The following is a 17,871-nucleotide window of genomic DNA, read 5'->3' on the forward strand; positions in this document are numbered from 1 at the left end:
CCTGGACACGCCTCTCCTTAAGCAACAAAATACAAAGAAACTCTATGGGACTAAAAATAACTGCGTGCATGCACAGTTGGGACAAATTCTGCACCCAACAGATACAAAGAGACCAAAACAACACAACTGCCACTATTGAAGAGCGGGGAGCAAACACAGGTGTCGGGAGCAAAAGCAGGGTACTACGCATGCCCCCTGCACACAGCACCACCTAAGGGGTGGGCAGACCACCTAAGCCTCCCCTCCAGCCCGACCCCTGGACACACCCCTACCCTCACCTCATATAAGGAACAAGTTTGCCCGCCCTTGTTCCCAGCAAGCAAGGGAACCTGTTACTTTTGTGAACTTCAAAATTAGTCTTTTATTATTTTTTTAAGAGGGTATCTATTGTAATTCTCGAAGGGAGATATGCAGCTCATATCATTGCAATGAATACATTAAATATTAAAAATCTTTGGTTGACACAGAGCCTAACAATTTGCCAGAGACAAGGATTTTCTTAGGTTACATTTACCTCGTAATGGCTCTAATTTAAGTTTTTATTAGTAGAATATTTCTTAGTGAAGAGCAAATGTAGAGGGATTGGGTCTGTCTCAGCCGATGCAAAAACTGGATTTATCTTAATTGTTAGGGAAAAAAAGAATGTTTTTAGTAACAGATGCATTTAAAATTTTCCATTTTGTTGAGTATTCTCTTCAATACTTTATAATACTAATGATTCAAGGGTCATCGAATAGCAGGTGGTTTGGAGGACCTTTGGAATTTACGTGAATCTCTTTAGAAATCTCTTGTATAATTGGGGAACCGTATGGTAAAGACATCACCCAATCTGTTAAATTCCTTCCGGTGAGGAATTAGTAAAATAAAGCAACGAGGAAACTGCCTCCTCACTTTTCATTATTAATGTATTTAAATTAGAAAAAAAGAATAGAATCACAGAGCTTCTATTCTGAATCAATAACCCTTTGAATGCGAAAGTCAGAATCTTGCATCATTCATATTACCCAAAAAGATAATAGTAAATGGGGACATTTATGGCTGTGTCACTATTGGGGGTTGAAGGGGGCTGCTGGCACGTGGTGGGTGGAGACCAGGGAATCTGCTCCACAGCCCACAGTGCCCAGCACGCCCCGCATCAGAGACTCATCCAGCCCCAGATGTCAGTCGTGCTGAGGCTGAGACACCCTGACCAAGCATGGAGACCCCGTCTGTCTATATGTCTTTCTATCTATGTATCAATCATCTATTTATTATCTATCAACCATCTAATATCTATTTTTATTTTATTTCTTTTTTTCTTCTTTCCTTCTTTCCTTCCTTCCTCCCTCCCTCCCTTTCTTTCTATTATCTATCATCTACTGAGTATGTATCTATCATCTATACTCATCTATTTATTTATCAGCTATTACTTATCTATCAACTATCTATCATCTGTCTATCTATCTATCATCTATCTATCCAGCCATCCATCACCTCTCTCTACCTATCTGTCTCTCTCTCTATCCATCCATCCATCACATCTATGTCTCTATCTCTCTATCTATCTATCTATCTCTCATCTAACTATTTATGTCTCTCTATCTATGGCAGTGATTTGCAACCAGAGACAATTCTACTTCCCTACAGACACTTGGTGATGCCTAGGGACATTTTTTATTGTCACAATTTTGGAGCTGCTCCTGGCACCTGGTGGGTGGAGACCAGGGAAGCTGCTCTGCACCCCACAGGGCCCAGCACGCCCCGCATCAGAGACTCATCCAGCCCCACATGCCAGTAGTGTTGAGATGGAGAAACAATGGTCTAGGACATTACCTGACTCTCCAGGTGTGCCTGTTCCCTTCATGTCACATCCACACATGAACTTTTAGCTCTTTATACATCACCGGGGAGTTTGGTTTATCCAAATTGACTCTCGCCCACCTCCAAGCTTTGGTTCTGAGCACAGAGCAGAAACAGAGGATGCAGAGGCTAAAATGGAGAGTAGCGTCAATTGTTCTTCTCCGCTTTGGTAGAAACTGCTGAGTTTGGCTGAATCGTGCCCGGAATCATGTAATTCTGGCTTAGCCTCACCGACTGTTCCCATCAGGATATCGTGGGGATCCCACTGGGCATCAAGCCATTTTTAGGGGTCCACTTTGCAGGTCGACTGTGGGTTTGGTAGATAATTACACATTTTCCAGGTGTGTTAGGGAAGGAGGGAAGGTGCTTCTCTTTCATTGGAAGAATACAGGCACTTCCGAGATGGGTGTCAGCTGGAATATTTTAGTTCGTGAGTATTAATAGAGGGAATTTCTAAAAATTAAAGTATATTTGATTTACAGTATCGTGTTAGTTTCAGGTGTACAGAACAGCGATTCGGATGTATACATACTCTTTATATATATATTCTTTTCCAGATTCTTTTCCTTTATAGATTATTACAAATTATTGAGTAGAGTTCCCTGTGCGATAGGGCCTTGTTGCTTATCTATTTTATACATAGTAATGTGTATGTGTTAATCCCTAACTCCTAATTTAGGGATAAATTAGGAGGCAACATTTTAATTCGTGGAGGGCTGTGTTTAAATTTATTAGTTTGACCTTGAGTTGCACCCTGCTCCTGTAGCCCATTTCATCAGTGGAAAATGGGATCAAGGATGTGATTACTGTCCCGCCTCATGGAGAAGTGGAAAAGCTTAGGGAGAGACCATGCCTGTGGCATTGCTATATCCTTGGATGAAACGTCCGGTAAAAGTAATTACTCTTTTCAGTTCAGCTACGATTGGGAAATGCTTACAGAATTACACAGCTTTACCATCAAAGAGACCCAGGAGATCAGGAGTACACCCTTCTTATTTTGAAGGAAGTTACATGGAATTCTCTAAGAATGAATGCATTCCAATTTATGTAGCCTTTCCTCTTCACAATGCACATTTCAGGTGATTTCAGTTTGACTCAATACAAAAATAGTGTTGCAATTAACCTCCTTATGCCTGCTTGTTAACTGTCTGTTTCTCCAAGGTGAAAGGTACAAATGCTCAGTTTCAGCTCACCATCATTAAAAAAATTTTAAAAAATATTTAGTGGCAACTTACGCTCATAAAAACTTTCATCAGTGCCGGGGGGAAGATAACGTTTTTTGAATCCTTGTGAAAACCACATACTTATCAAACTTGAAAAAATATTGGTGATTTGATAGTGAGGCATACTACCTTATGATTCTTAAAATTGACTTGTTTTCTCGTTGCTGAGGAAGCTAAGCATATATTTATGTACTTGATCTTTTGTGTGTCTTCTATGAATTGCCTGTTGACACCCTATGTCTTACTTTTCTGTTGTACTTTGTTCCTTTTCTAATTTTTTTCATAGATATTATCGTAGATGTCTCCTTCTTTGAACATGCCATTTTTGCTTTGCCGTGTTTATCTCTTGTCACGTGGACTTTTTTCTTAATTACTTGTATTTGTTTCCTGGGGCGGCTGTAACAAATAACCCCAAATTTGGGGGCTGGCAACAATAGGAATCCATCCTCCCCCATCCCCGAGACCAGACGTCTGAGGTCAAGCTGTCCCAGGGCCTCGCTCCCTCCAGAGGCTCCAGGGAAGGGTCCTTCCTGCCTCTTCCAGCTTCTGGGGGCTCCAGGCATCCCTGGGCTTGTGGCCGCCTCCCTCCCGTCTCTGCCTCCATCTTCACGTGGCTTCTCCTCTGTGTCTGGGTCTCTCCTCTTCTGTGTCTTAGAAGGATCCTGTCTTTGGATTTAGGGCCACCTTCATCCAGGAGGACGTCATCTCCCATCCATCACTTCATCACGTCTGCAGAGACCCTATTTCCAAATAAGGTCCCATTCACAGGAACCTCCATATAAGTCCCCACTGAGATATCCACGACTGATCCATGTTGCAATTTCTGAGTCATTGGGAGTTAACCACTAAAGACGAAAACATTAAAATCTGGAATATTTTTAAAACGTTTTTTCCAGCTTCATTGAGACAGAATGGACGTATAACACTGTGTAAGTTGAAGCTGTGCGGGGTGATAATCTGTTATCTGTAAACATGACAACGTGGTGACCATATCGAGGTTTGTTGACACATCCAACACCTCACATAGTTACAAGCTTTTCCCCTTGTTTGGAAGGTCCACTCCACCATCCAAAATACTGGGGGTTTGTGACTCTCTCTCTCTCTCTGATGGAATGTAGGACAAGCACATCTGCACAAGTATTTTGTACACCAGCATTTCACCCATTCGCGGATGTAGTTCTTGTGTTGGCTAATGTGTTTCCTCGTCTTTCTTAGGTGCAAACCATGAATAACACAGTCTTATCTAATAGTTTTTTGGGGGGTGCTTCGAATGAAGTAGGTGACTTTGGCCGCCTCTTTAAAGAGAGCTAAAAAATAACGCTAGTTTGTAAAATCGTATTTGTGTATGAAGTGTCAGCCTCATGCATTATTTACCTATCTTTAATAAAATTCTATGTTAAAATTTGAAAACAATATAGGAGGCTACGGGGGATGGGGTGGGAGTACAGGCGGAAGTGAAGCAGCTTTTGGTAGAAAGGGCCTTCTTGATATTTCTTAAAATCTGGAATTGTTAAGTACCAAATTTTGAGGCAATAGGAGCTCCCTTATATCCTGAAGATAACTTTTATTTCTTTCTATTTCACAAATAACTTTTATTCCTTGCCAGTTAGAAAGAACTTTCCACTGGCGGCTAAGACCGCCAGTTGTGACTCTTACCCATGTGGACTGGAGAGGCACTTATCAAATTTGGGTGGGAACAGCAATGACTGGTGAATTTTTAAAAAAGCGGTTCTTGCCTCTCTCACCGAGCTCTTGGGAATCTCTTGATTCCTTGCGTGTGCACTTACTGAAATGCCATGTCCTATGTTAAGCGGTGGGGTTGGGAAGATGAAAAAATATGGCTTTTCAATTTGCAGCAACATGGATGGACCTAGAGAGGATCATACTGAACGAAGTAAGTCAGACAGAGAAAGACAAATACCATATGATGTCACTTATATATAGAATCTAAAATATGACGCAAATAAACTTACCTACAAAACAGAAACAGACTCACAGACACAGAGAACAGACTTGTGGCTGCCTAGGGGGAGGGGGTGGGGGAGGGATGGAGTGGGAGTGTGGGGTTAGCAGATGCAAACTAGGATATATAGAATGGGGACCAAACCTAAAGCACAAGTCTTGACCGGGGGTCATGGGGCGGAGAGAATGGACCACGGGTCAAAGGCTGGGGTGTGGGCTTCACCAATCACTCCCGGGTTGTCAGCCTCTAGAGATGCTACATTGTAGCGCCCCACTGGAGGTCAAAGAGTAGAAGATGGCCCTGGGAATCGCACGCACACACACACACACACACACACACAAAATTGAGTCAGAGACCTCATATGGCATCCCTGGTCTTCAATTTACCAGCCTTGTGAAAGTCTTTTAAACTGTGTGATTCCCCAAGTCCCTGTTCCGTAAAACAGGACCACTAACATTAACCCTCGGAGGCAAGCCAGGTAAAGTGTTTTGAGGACCCACAGGGATCCCGTGTTGTAGAAATGCCTTGGGGATGAGGAAGCCCTGTGAACCGTTTGTTTGGGAGGCTTCACGGAATGTTCGTGACGAGGAAATCCAGACCCAACATTGTCCTCCTGATGGCGGATGACCTCGGGGTGGGAGACTTATGCTGCTACGGTAATAACTCAGGGATGTAAAGAAACCGCCAAGAAAGAAAGATAGGAAGAAAGAGAGAGAGGAAGGAAGGAAGGGGGGAAGAAAGAAAGAAGGAGGAAAGAAAGAAAGAAAGAAAGGAAGGAAGAAGGAAAGAAAGAAAAAAGAAAGAGAGGAGGAAAGAAAGAAACGGCCCCGCCTGTAGCTTGTAGCTGTGGTGCTCTGCCAGCCACATCTCTGCCTTTGAGGAGGGCGGCTTGTGGGGAGCAGTTTCCACTGAGAACAGCAGAGGGGGCCCTATGAAAGGTGCAAAACATCAAGAGAGCATTGGGGATCCCGGTCACCTGAGTCCATACTTGTTGCTGTTTTTATTTCTGTGCTAAAGTACACAGGACGCAAAATTCATCTTTTTAACCAATTTAAAGCTGCAATGCAGAGGCTTAGAGTAAATTCATGTTTTACAACCAACACCTCTGTCTAGTTCCAAAACATTTTCATCATCCCCAAAAGGCAACCCTGGACCCATTAAGAGTCACTCCCTCCTTTTTCCTCCTCCCAGCCACTCATCTCCTTTCTGTTTCTATGAATTTGCCCATTCTGGAAATTTTATGTGAATGGGATCATACAATGTATTAGATTGCTAAGGCTACCGTAACCAAGGACCACCGACGGGGGGAGAAGGGGTTAAATAACAAAACTTAATTTTTTCACAGTTTTGGAGACTAGAGGTCCAAGATCAAGGTGTTGGCAAAATTGGTTCCTTCTTTTATTTTGTACTGAATCTTGTTTTTCCCCTTCCCCACCGCCCCAGAATTGAGGTCTGAGGATCTGATTCAGAGTGAAATGCCCATTGACATTTGAATTTTGAATAATCAATGAATACATTTTTGGTACAAGTAATGACTCATGCGATATTGGGGATGTACCTATACTAAACAATTATTTGTTCTTCATGTGAAATACCAATATGACTGGGCATCCTGGTCATCCTAGACCCCAAAGGACATCTGCATTTGACATATAGGAAGAGAATAACGAAGTACAGAAAGAAAAGAGACTACCTGGGAAAGACTGGAATCATGGGGGTGCCAGAGGAGAAATTTCCAGGATGTTGGGATGAATCCTGGGGTTGTCAGAGTCTCCTAGAGTCCACGGTTCCAGGTGTGGCAAGTTTTACTGCATAAATCCCTTACTTCAATGAACTCCAGTGGGAGACCCAAGAGTTTCCATCCAGCCAGATACCCATCCACACGCACGTTCATTCATACTCATTGCATCCCCCATCATTAAAATCTACATTTGTGTATCTATCTATCTATTATCTATCTATCAATCATCTATCTATCTATCCATCTATCATCTATGCCTATCTATCTATATGTCTATCTATATGTCTGTCTATCTATCATGTGTCTATCTACCATCCATCTATCTATCCTGTATCCTGTATCCATCTATCTATCATCTATGTCTATCTTTCTATATGTCTATCTATCTATTATCTATCTACATGTCTGTCTATCATCATCTATGTCTATCTATCTATATGTCTATCTATCTATCATATCTTTCTATCATATCTATTATCTATCATCTACGTCTATCTATAGCTATCTATGTGTCTATCCTAACAGATCCTGGGCGACCATCTTGGAAACGATCCATTGACAAAAAGATACGTTCACAAAAGATGGAAGCATTTCTCTGCTGCTTCTTGTCCTAGGGGTTCCAGCACATCCTTATTTTATCACCTTGGGAGAAGATGCCTTTTGGATTCAGGATGTGGTGGAACAGAATCTTAGAAGTTTAGCCTAAGGAAGCTCTTCTGAGACCGGCTCACCTCTTGTTTGATGGGTGAAGGAAACAGGTTATATAAGCTGCTGTTAAGACCACATCGTAGAGCGAATGGGACTCTGATTGTTTCTCTCTTCCTTTCTAGTTCCTCTGGTCACATGTTGAATAAAAAGCTGCAGAAAAAGCAAGCCTTCCATTCGGCCTCATTCTCAAGTCCCCTCTGAGTACATACCTGTGAACGCACCTGACTACACACCAGCCCCTTCACCCCCTTGTTTATACTTTATTTTTTACATGAAATGAACAGAGGGCTAAATATTTGAGCAACGTTCCCAGGCAGTCCTTGGGAGTCTTTTTTGTTTTTATTTTTTTTAATTTATTTATTTTTTGCGGTACGCGGGCCTCTCACTGCTGTGGCCTCTCCCGTTGCGGAGCACAGGCTCCGGACGCGCAGGCGCAGCGGCCATGGCTCACGGGCCCAGCCGCTCCGCGGCACGTGGGATCCCCCCAGACCGGGGCACGACCCCGCGTCCCCTGCATCGGCAGGCGGACTCTCAACCACTGCGCCACCAGGGAAGCCCAATAGGTGTTTTTAATCATTAGATTATTTAACCACTAGGGGGCACACTCATATAGCTGCGAACTTGTCTGACTCAAAATCCTGAAACAACTTTTTTAAATGTATACATTTCTTTCATTTCTATAAAGGTAGCATAAGGTTTTTTTTTTTTTTCTTTTTAGGGATCTTGACATGGATTCTGGGACTACCAGGGGCTTGCTGGGGTCACGCAGCTGACCATGACGAGTCAGTTTAAACTTCATTCCTAAAAAAGGAATTTGCAAGGGAGAGACACGCTTTTCAACTTTTCACCTTCAATTGGATCAAGAAGTTCACCCCCACCTGCCTTGTGTATCTTAAAGAATATAATTTATAGATGCCTCTCAAACCGGTAATAACTTTGGTGGGATAGGCTGTATGATGTAGATGTTCCGATAGGAAGAGCAGAAAGCAAACGTTACAGAAAAACAGACAGAGGGAATAATCGAAGCGCGTGACTTAATATCTGGATTTTTCTGAGTAATAATATATGGATGACAATGTATTTGACTCATTCATCCCGTCGCTGGAGAGCGTTAATTGAGCACTTAGTAGTAGTCCAGCCGCCTCTGGATGGAGCAATGGACATTTTCCATTTCCCTGCTGGCGGGTGTCAGCCCGCTGAATCTCTCCTGGAATGTGAAACGTGGCCTCTTGGACAAGTTTCGGTCCTTATCAAAAGCATCTCTGAAATTTTAGGTGGGGCTGGACAAGCACAGACCTGCTCCTAGACTTTTCATGTTTAAGGTAAGAGCTTTATTTTGGTTGAGCACTGAGAGACGGAACAGAACCAGCATTGCAAAGAGCCGGGAGTGGAGGAAAAGTTGAGGAACTGGGGTTTATGGCCAAAGCGGTGTGGCGTCCAGCAACCCTGTGCTGGTCTTTGTAAAATGGGAGAATGATGGTGGAGGTCCCGAAGATGACGGTAAGCAGTTTATAGGATGTTCTAAGTGGGAAGGGAAGACCTTGGTGGGTTATAAGGAAAGCATGGCTTTCCTGACACTCATTCTAGCTGCCATGTGGGGAGATGCAGAGAATGGGTGGTGGGAAGTAATACCCAGTAAATCGGGGACTGTAGGGGACATGCTGGCAACAGTAGGCTACGTGGGCGAGGATGGTAGACCTGCCCGGAGTAACGGCACAAGAAAGGCCAAAGAACGCCATGACTGAGGAAGCCAGCTGGTGTGGGTGGAGGCAGTCTCCCGTATATTTGAGACCCATATTGGCAATGGGAGTAACCAGACTTGCTGGTCATTGATTGTGGGCTGGGGTGCAGAAGAACGGACAGGATGCTCATCACTGATGACTTCTTGTTTTCTTGTTTGAGCCACTGGAGGGATGCTGGTGCCGTTTGCAAAGATGGTGCTCGAGGGAAAAACCTACACACGGCAGGCTCTGAGTTCGAGATGCTCTCACCAAGAGACCCAAGTGGAAATGCCAAGGGAAGGCTGGATGTGAGGACCCCGTTGGTCTGGAGATGAGAAAGAAGCTGTTGGGGAGACTGGTTCCAGCCACCCCTGTTGGTTTCCTTGATCATGTCCTGTGCTAGTTCAAACTGGCTCTTGCCTTCTGAGGACATGAATTCAACAAGTTCACTCTTTATTTCTCCTCTGAGGCTCCAAGAACGCCAACCGATGCTCCTTTTAAGAACAGAGTAAATTCAATGTCATTTGCCGTCTGTGCTGATAAAGTTATTACCTAACTTTAGGTAGAGGTAAAGGGACTGATGCGTGACCAGGTGAAATCAGGGACTGACCATCTCTCTTGTTTTCCCCCAGAAAATCATTGCCAATTTAATTAAGAATATTTAATATTTTGGGTGAACTAATATAGTCACGGTACCCAAATATGTTACCCAAAGGACTCCTTCCTTAGTGTTACTGCGCTATGGACAAAATCTCATAAAAGCATTTCTGTAGAGCAGTTTTTGTTACCTTAGCAGAGCTGCATCTGTAGCTAGATCGTGAGATGGCATTGTGACATGGAACTGAGCATTACGGCGATCTTAGATAAAATACTTTTCTAGGAGGGTAGTGAAGTGGTGGTTCCTGGTGGCATTTTAGGAGAAAAAATCAGAAGCTGTTTCTACATTTCAACTCTTAGAATATGACCACACCTCTTTTTTTTTTTTTTTCCGATTGGCAATATGACATTTTTTTTCTTTTTCAGGTACTTCAAAGAACTTGCCATGATATTCATGATAAAGAGGTCCTGTTAGTGCTACCAGAAAAAAACCCTTGTGAAAGAGGCAAGTAAATACAATTCAGAACAGACAACGACCTCCAAACCCAACTTCATCGCATGGAATTGAGATTCCAGAGGAGTAGAAAGTAACCAGAGGCAGAGAACCATTTCTTATGCGTGATTCCAGCGCTCAAGAGGATGAAAGAATTCTTATTTACACGACTTATGACCACATCTGTTTTGATGTCATTATTTTAGCTCATGAATTCAAGGCAGCTCGGAAGCCGATCTTTCACCTGTTTTATATATTCATTCAACAAACACTTAGGAGAGTGTGCTAAGGACTTGAACAGTTCCTACCTAATGAACGCTGGGAGAAGTGAGTTTCCATAGGATGCAAGGTGGATGGACATATAGTTACACCCTCCTGGCTGTCAAGTGGGTTTTGGACTAAACAAGAGTGGGTCTTGAGGAGATGCCAATGAGAAAGGCATTGTAATCAGGAAAGTAAGAGATGATAAAACCTTCAATCTGGCCCCTGGCACCAGAGCTGGAAGGGTTTAGGGAAAGTGCCGATGAAGCCCAGACATACACAGTATCACTTCAAAACGGCCACACAGCCTCTTCCTCTTTTCCAGGAGAGGTTTCTGCATCAAGGGACCAAGGAGACGGGTGTAGCTAAAAACTTAAAAGGCAGGAGTTCCAAGAAAGTGTTTGTATGAATTTCCTGGGGCGGCTGTAACAAAAACAGCCACAAACCGTTAGCTTAAAACCACAGGCCTCCATCCTCCCCCATCCTGGAGACCAGACATCTGAGGTCAGGGTGTCCCAGGGCCGCGCTCCCTCCAGAGGCTCCAGGGGAGGGTCCTTCCTGCCTCTTCCAGCTTCTGGGGGCTCCAGGCGTCCCTGGGCTTGTGGCTGCATCCCTCCCATCTCTGCCTCCGTCTTCCCGGGGCTTCTCCTCTGTGTCTGTGTCTCTGCTCTTCTGTCTCTTAGAAGGACCCTGTCATTGGATATAGGGCCACCCTCCTCTAGATGACCTCATTTCAAAATCCTTCACTTTATTCCATCTGCAAAAATCTTTTTTCCAAATAAAGTCACTTTCAAAAGTTCTGGGCTTAGAACCTGGACATATTTTTTTAGGAGTCACCATTCAAACCACTGCAGTTTCCATATTAGGTATTTGCCTGGCGGCCAGTGGATTAAGGTGGGTTTCTGTGTGTTTTTAAAGGTTGAACAGGCAGCAATAATAATAATGTTATTCCTGACATACGTCTTGGTATGTTACCACAATAAAATTTCCCTAGATTTGCTTAATGAATCTTTACAATAAACAGCAAGGAATCGACTGTTCCCTGTTTGATTTGAGTCTTGGATGCAGTGAAGGGAAATCTTAAAAGTCATTAAAAATCTCACTACCTCCTGATGGCTCACCAGACACCTTTCGTGCTTCAGAAACAGCAAAAGAAATGTAATTTCCAAGAGAGAAAGCGAACAGAATTCCACGTCGACATCCACGTCAATGGAAAACGTAGCTCGGTAGACATGGCTAGGAAAACGAACAGAGAGTAATTTTCAAGATTTCCTTTCATTAAAAACAAAGCTTGCTGGTTCAGAGATAAAGGAAAGTAAAGTGCATTTTTTTTTTTTTTTTTTTTTTTGGTAAAGGAAAGAATCCTAAGATTTGGAGTAAACTGCTTGATACTGGCAGGAAAAGCGTGGCTGGAAATATAAAAGTGCTATCTTAGTTCAAGGTGACTCTGCAATGGTTCTTTGAAATTCCTCTTATAGCCTATGTTAATCTGATTGATCTATGCAGTATAAGAGCACAGGAAAGCCATAGGGACCCACGCTTTACACGTCCATGTGGGATTCTGTGTATAAAAAATGTGTCTATCAATACAGGTTATTGGTAAAATTAAATAAACACTCTTGGTCATCATGCCTTTCTGGGTTTGCCAACGCTTGGTATACACCCAACTCCAATTCTAGAGGATGTATATTATCTCTCACATCATGGATCAGAGCAGATTTTCAAAAACCAAGCGGAAATTCCACTCCAATGAAAAAAAATTCTTCCATTTCAAACAGTATAAGCCCAACTGGTGCTTTTGAAACAACGGGATCAACTCAGAGTCTAAACTCTACAGTTCTCTACTCATCAGCTGTAGAGCTGAAATATTAACGGAAATTGCTAAAATGTTGGAAAAACTCTGAACAGATGGATATACCGTAAACCATAAGATGTCCATGACCTTTACCAAAAGCAGGGGAGAGTCATTTTAAAATTTGATGATGAAACGACAGCTAGATGTTTTTAAAAGGTCTATGGCAAATTTTATTTATATCAGACAAATGTTAAGTTAATCATTGCCTCTAGTTAATGCATATCCCAGATCTTGTGACGTTGTGCATGAAATCTAGACTCACTCGCTGTTTTTGCAGAGTTACATGGAATTGTTTACTGAGTCTAAACGGAATCACAGCTTAGCTGCCTTCCGTGCTGAAGGGCTCTGATCACTTCCTGAAGGGAAAAGAATGTGAACTCTTTGCAAAAGCATCCTACACAGCACATTCTCTCGGAAATGCAGTGGCTATTAGGTTTTTCATGTTTGTGTCCATGTGGTCACTTGGAAATATCATGAATTTCTACAGATAAATAGTTAGATAAGACATAGATAGAGGGCGATAGATAGATAGGTAGACAGAGATAGGGATAGACATAGATAGATAGAGGTAGATGACAGATAGACAGATACATATGATAGATAAATGGCTGGACAAGTGGGATGGAAGAATGGATGTATGAATAGGTAAATAGATGGGAGATACAGAGATGACAGATAGGTAGATAGATACATAGATGGACGATAGGTAGCTAGAAGATGGACGATAGGTAGATGACAAATCACTTAATGATATTAGAAGATGGATAGATGATAGATAGATAGATATAAATAGATAGCACGAAACGTCTGACCAACAAGATAAAGGACAGAATAAGTCTACTGAACCTAAGCTTTCCACATACCCCCGCGTCTGCTGGCCATCCGCTTTCTCAGGCGCAAGGGGTAGTCTCAGACTTTTCACACCCAGAGCCCTCACACCTGGCCGTTCTCTGCAGTGAGGTGCATATTTACACCAGGAATAGCGGCACTTACGATGGGACCGTAAAAGTAAATGCAGAAGCTGCCTTACGGTGGAGGGAGGGCAATGGGACTGGGTTTCAGCTACCGTAGCACCTGTCCTGTCTGTTTCTCTGTCCTGCGTGACCTCAGCCCTCGGCCAGGCAGTCCCCCTGACTCAGCTCTAGATGGGCCCCTGTTCTTTATGCCTCACAGGGACCCACAGGGAAATTCATAGAATATCCCATGAGTAACCGACATGGTATTTAGTAGCATCATTCATTCACAAGTCAATCAGATTGAAGTGAACACATTTGAATATGCTAAGCCCGTCGAACACAGAAATCCCTTCCGGTGAAGCAGAATTGCGTCATCGAACCAGTTACGGTGAGGAAAAAAAGTCATACAGTCAAAAAGTTAAGCTGCTTTTAAAAATATATGTGATTTTATTTAGAGTTTGTTTTACACATAGATGTAGGAAAGCATGGAGGACTTTCTTTTTCTAACTTTTTGTTTTATATTGGAGTACAGTTGATTTACAAAGCTGTGTTAGTTTCAGGGGTACAGCAAAGTGATTCAGTTATACATAGACATGCATCTATGCTGTTTCAAATTCCTTTCCGATTTAGGTTGTTGAATAGCACTGAGCAGAGTTCCCTGTGTTATAGGATAGGTCCTTAGGGCTTTCTGTCTTGTATGCCTTGCACGCAGAGTTCGTATCCCATAATAAACACCTAGGTCGAGTTTGTCCAATGAATCAACAAATATGCAAAATGACTGGTGTTGAGTCCCGGACCTCGCTTGGCATCGGGTACAACACAACGTTTTCCAATATACGTCAAAGTTTTCACAGATAATAAACTGTATTATTATTATTGTTAGTAGACTTTACTTTTTAGAGCAGTTCTATGTCCACAGAAAAATTGAGCAGAAAAGGGACTTCCCTGGAGGTCCAGTGGTTAAGACTCCATCTTCCAATGCAGGGGTGCGCGGGTTTCAGCCCTGGTCGGGGAGCTAGGATCCCACATGCCGCGTGCAGTGTGACCAAAAATTTTTTAAAAATTGAGCAGAAGATACAGAGATTTTCCATACGCCCCTTACACCCCAGCACCCATGCACAATCTCCCTCACTATCAACATCCCCACCAGATGGTACATTCTTTATGAGTGATGAACCTACATGGACACATCATCATCACCCAGAGGCCATGGTTTACCTTAAGTTTCACTCTTGGTGTTGTACATTCTGTGGGTTTGGACAGATGTGTAATGACATTACAGTGTCAGAGTATTCTCACTGCCCTAAAATTCCCCTGTGGTCCACCTATTCATCTCTCTTCCCTTCTTAACCCCTGGCAACCACGGATAATTTTACTGTCTCCCTAGTTTTGCTTCTCCCAGAATGTCATAGAGTTGGAATCCTACAGTACATGGCTGATAATCAATTTTTGAAGTAATATACCAAATTCTTTTCTTGGAAAGGAAACGTTTCTTTCTTTGATCAAAGCAATGCTTGAACCGCCGCCATGTGTCCGACATTTTATTGACATTACCTCATTTAATTATTCCAACATCCTCGTGAATTAGGTCTTAACATCAGCGTAGCTCAGAGATTCCAAGTTCAGGCAGGATATGAGGGAGGGAGGGCTCTGAATTGCAACCCCTGTGTCATTCACTCCATCGTTGCTTAAGGACACCCTAGAGTCTGCTGTTGACTTTTAGGGTCAGTGACCTTACACTCACTCTATCCCTAGCCAATCATGTGTTCTGAGACCCCTTAACATCTCCTCGGAGCTGAGATTTCATAGAAGTTAAATGTCCTAAGGTGAGTGGTCTTATTTAGGAGACAAGAACAAGGCTACCTGAGTATACAATTCATGTTTTATCATTCTGCTTGATAGCATTTCCTACGTACAAGTGGGGAAGACCCAAATAATTTTGGACACACGCCTTGTGCAGACACAGCTATTAGAAAAATCAAAGGAGGCAGGGCCTCATTTAATAAGCAAAACGTTCTGCCTGGTTCTATGCATACACGGGAGAAGTCTTGAATTTTCATTTGGTAGCATAATTGGAAAGAATTCTTTCCTCTCTCTTGGGCATCATATATGGATTTTAACCCTACCTTACAGTTTTGGGCAATCAAATAAAACACAAAAAGGTTATGGGTCTTGTCATATCCTGCCTAAATTAAACAAGAGAGCGATTCAGAAATTTCTGAGGGGCTCCGGGGGACTCATTGGGTCTGTCCCGAGTGTGTGAATTTGTATGGGAATCCCAGAGTTTCCTCTTTCTTCAGATCCCCTTCCCTTCAGTCCTCTGGGGCCCCTTCTCATAATTAGTAGCTTGCAAGTCCCTTCCTGCCCTTCCACTGAAGTCCCTATAACCTCACCGCATGCAAATAAAAAAGGGAATATGCGATGTCTACGTACAATAAAGGAGAATTAAAGGTGAACGAGCTCTGTTATCATTGGTATGTCCGCGTAAATGCTTGGGCGCGGGATTTCACCAAGCTTGTGTGAAAGTAACCACGTGCTTGGGTTAGCTCCTACTGAATAGATCTGAGTTTAAGAGACATAGGAAGGGAAAACGCCATTTGCATAAGATGGTGCACACATGAGGCAAACAACTGGAGGGATGGACACACAAATATCATCAAGGGGTAGGAAAATAAACACAGATGACAAATATTTGTGTAGGACAGTCCAACGGAACATCAGATGGACATAGCCACAGGCGGCCAAGAAAAAGCACAGATGGTGAAGAGATGTCAAAGAAAGCAGAGACTGTTTTCACCCTGGAAGCGCGCATGGTTCTACGTGTAGAATCCAGGTAGGTTCCCGTGTCTTGAGCGCGGAAGCAGGGATGCCGAGGTCAGCAGGAAGCAACCGCTTCCCCTGTCTTTGCGGCCCCACACTCTCGCGCTCAGGTGTTTGCGGACAATAAACGTGTCAACGTGCGTCTGTGATGTCCGCCCTGGGTTTTTCCCCAAAACAAAAGCAGGTCTGCTCTTGAGCGCTCAGATTCCATCAGTGGCGCACTGCCAAATGCTGAGCTATGCAAACAGGGCAGGTCCTCCCTCCAAAGAGGGGAAAGAGGTCTCAACGTGTCTCAGAACCTTTCTGATTAGATTGATTCCGTGGTGCTTTGGCTTCCAAGTTATTTTTCAAGCTGTTAGCTCATCCTAAAGTAAATACAGCTAATGTTCTGTATTCACTGCAAATGGATTCAGTACCCAGTACGGCGGTAGGATCCAATTGATCTTTGAATCCGATCAACATGATGTTGTCAAATCGTCCATGAAGATTGACGTCCAAAATGTTTTTAAACATCCAAAAGAGAGAAGTTTACTTCTGTCAAATTTTTTCTTTTTTTTTTTGAGCCTCTCTGCATCTAACTCTTGTAAAGACAGAAGTAACCAGCAAGATTATTTATAAATAATGTAAGTATGATGCTAAATCCTATGATAATCCCCGTAACTTGAACAAAAATGATTTCTTGTCTTCACAGCTTAGGAAGGATCTCATTGGACACTGTAGATAGATAGACAGATAGATAGATAGATAGATAGATAGATAGATAGATAGATAGATAGATGATAGATAGAAAATGAATAGATGATTGATGCCTAGATGGATAGATAGATGACTGATGGATAGATAGGTAAATAGATATATGAATGATAGATAAACAGATGCTGGACAGTTAGATGCATACGAAGTTACTTGAATTTTACTATGTAATTGAATCAAGATTTATACAAACATGCCACATTGCGAACAAAATATCTGAAAACAATTTCATTTCGAGAGCTGTCTTGTTCCGTGGTGTATACGGATCTCTCCTTGGGTTTCCCTGGTGGTGCAGTGGTTGAGAGTCCGCCTGCCGATGCAGGGGACACGGGTTCGTGCCCCGGTCCGGGAAGATCCCACATGCCGCGGAGCGGCTGGGTCCGTGAGCCATGGCCGCTGAGCCTGCGCGTCCGGAGCCTGTGCTCCGCGGCGGGAGGGGCCACAACAGTGAGAGGCCCGCGTACTGCCCCCCAAAAAAAAAAAAAAAAAAAAGAATGTCTCCTTCATCAGAACGCTCTTAACTTCATCACTAACTGTGATAAGAACACTCTTTGATTTGTAGTTTCTTCCTAAGATTTTTTGGCCATCACGTCCTGTCCATTTGAATCAGGCCATCGGTTGCTCACATGCCCAGCAGAACTTTTCGAAAGCTGGCTAACGGTCCATCTGTTTCCCGGAGGATTACGTGGGGGAAAAATATTTTATTGCCTTTAAGTAACCTCAAGAGTTTTAAATATTGGCAACCCTTTGTCTCTCTTGTCAACAATTTTTAATGTGACCTTTCCTCTTTGACTCTTTTATTCCTTATGAACCTCACATGTGTTCTCAGTCCATCGTCTTCTATTTGTATGAGAATTTGCTTCACGTGTAGAACCCGAGTGGGGTCCTAGCCTCCGATCACTCTGAAAGGTTTTTCTACACAAGCACGTGACGCGCCACCT

General features: G+C 43.0%; 1 long non-coding RNA gene across 1 annotated transcript; it reads left to right on the plus strand.

Moving 5' to 3' along the window:
• The first annotated feature begins 8,803 nt into the window (after nt 1–8,803).
• Nucleotides 8,804–11,581, plus strand: LOC113614153 (uncharacterized). The gene is made up of 2 exons (XR_003430484.1): nt 8,804–9,757; nt 10,219–11,581. It is a non-coding gene; the product is annotated as an uncharacterized LOC113614153 (long non-coding RNA).
• The last annotated feature ends 6,290 nt before the right edge of the window (nt 11,582–17,871 follow it).

This window comes from Aethalodelphis obliquidens, unplaced genomic scaffold (genome assembly GCF_003676395.1).
Source record: "Aethalodelphis obliquidens isolate GAN/ISIS:26980383/991018 unplaced genomic scaffold, ASM367639v1 scaffold91, whole genome shotgun sequence".
Classification (NCBI taxonomy): Eukaryota; Metazoa; Chordata; class Mammalia; order Artiodactyla; family Delphinidae; genus Aethalodelphis; species Aethalodelphis obliquidens.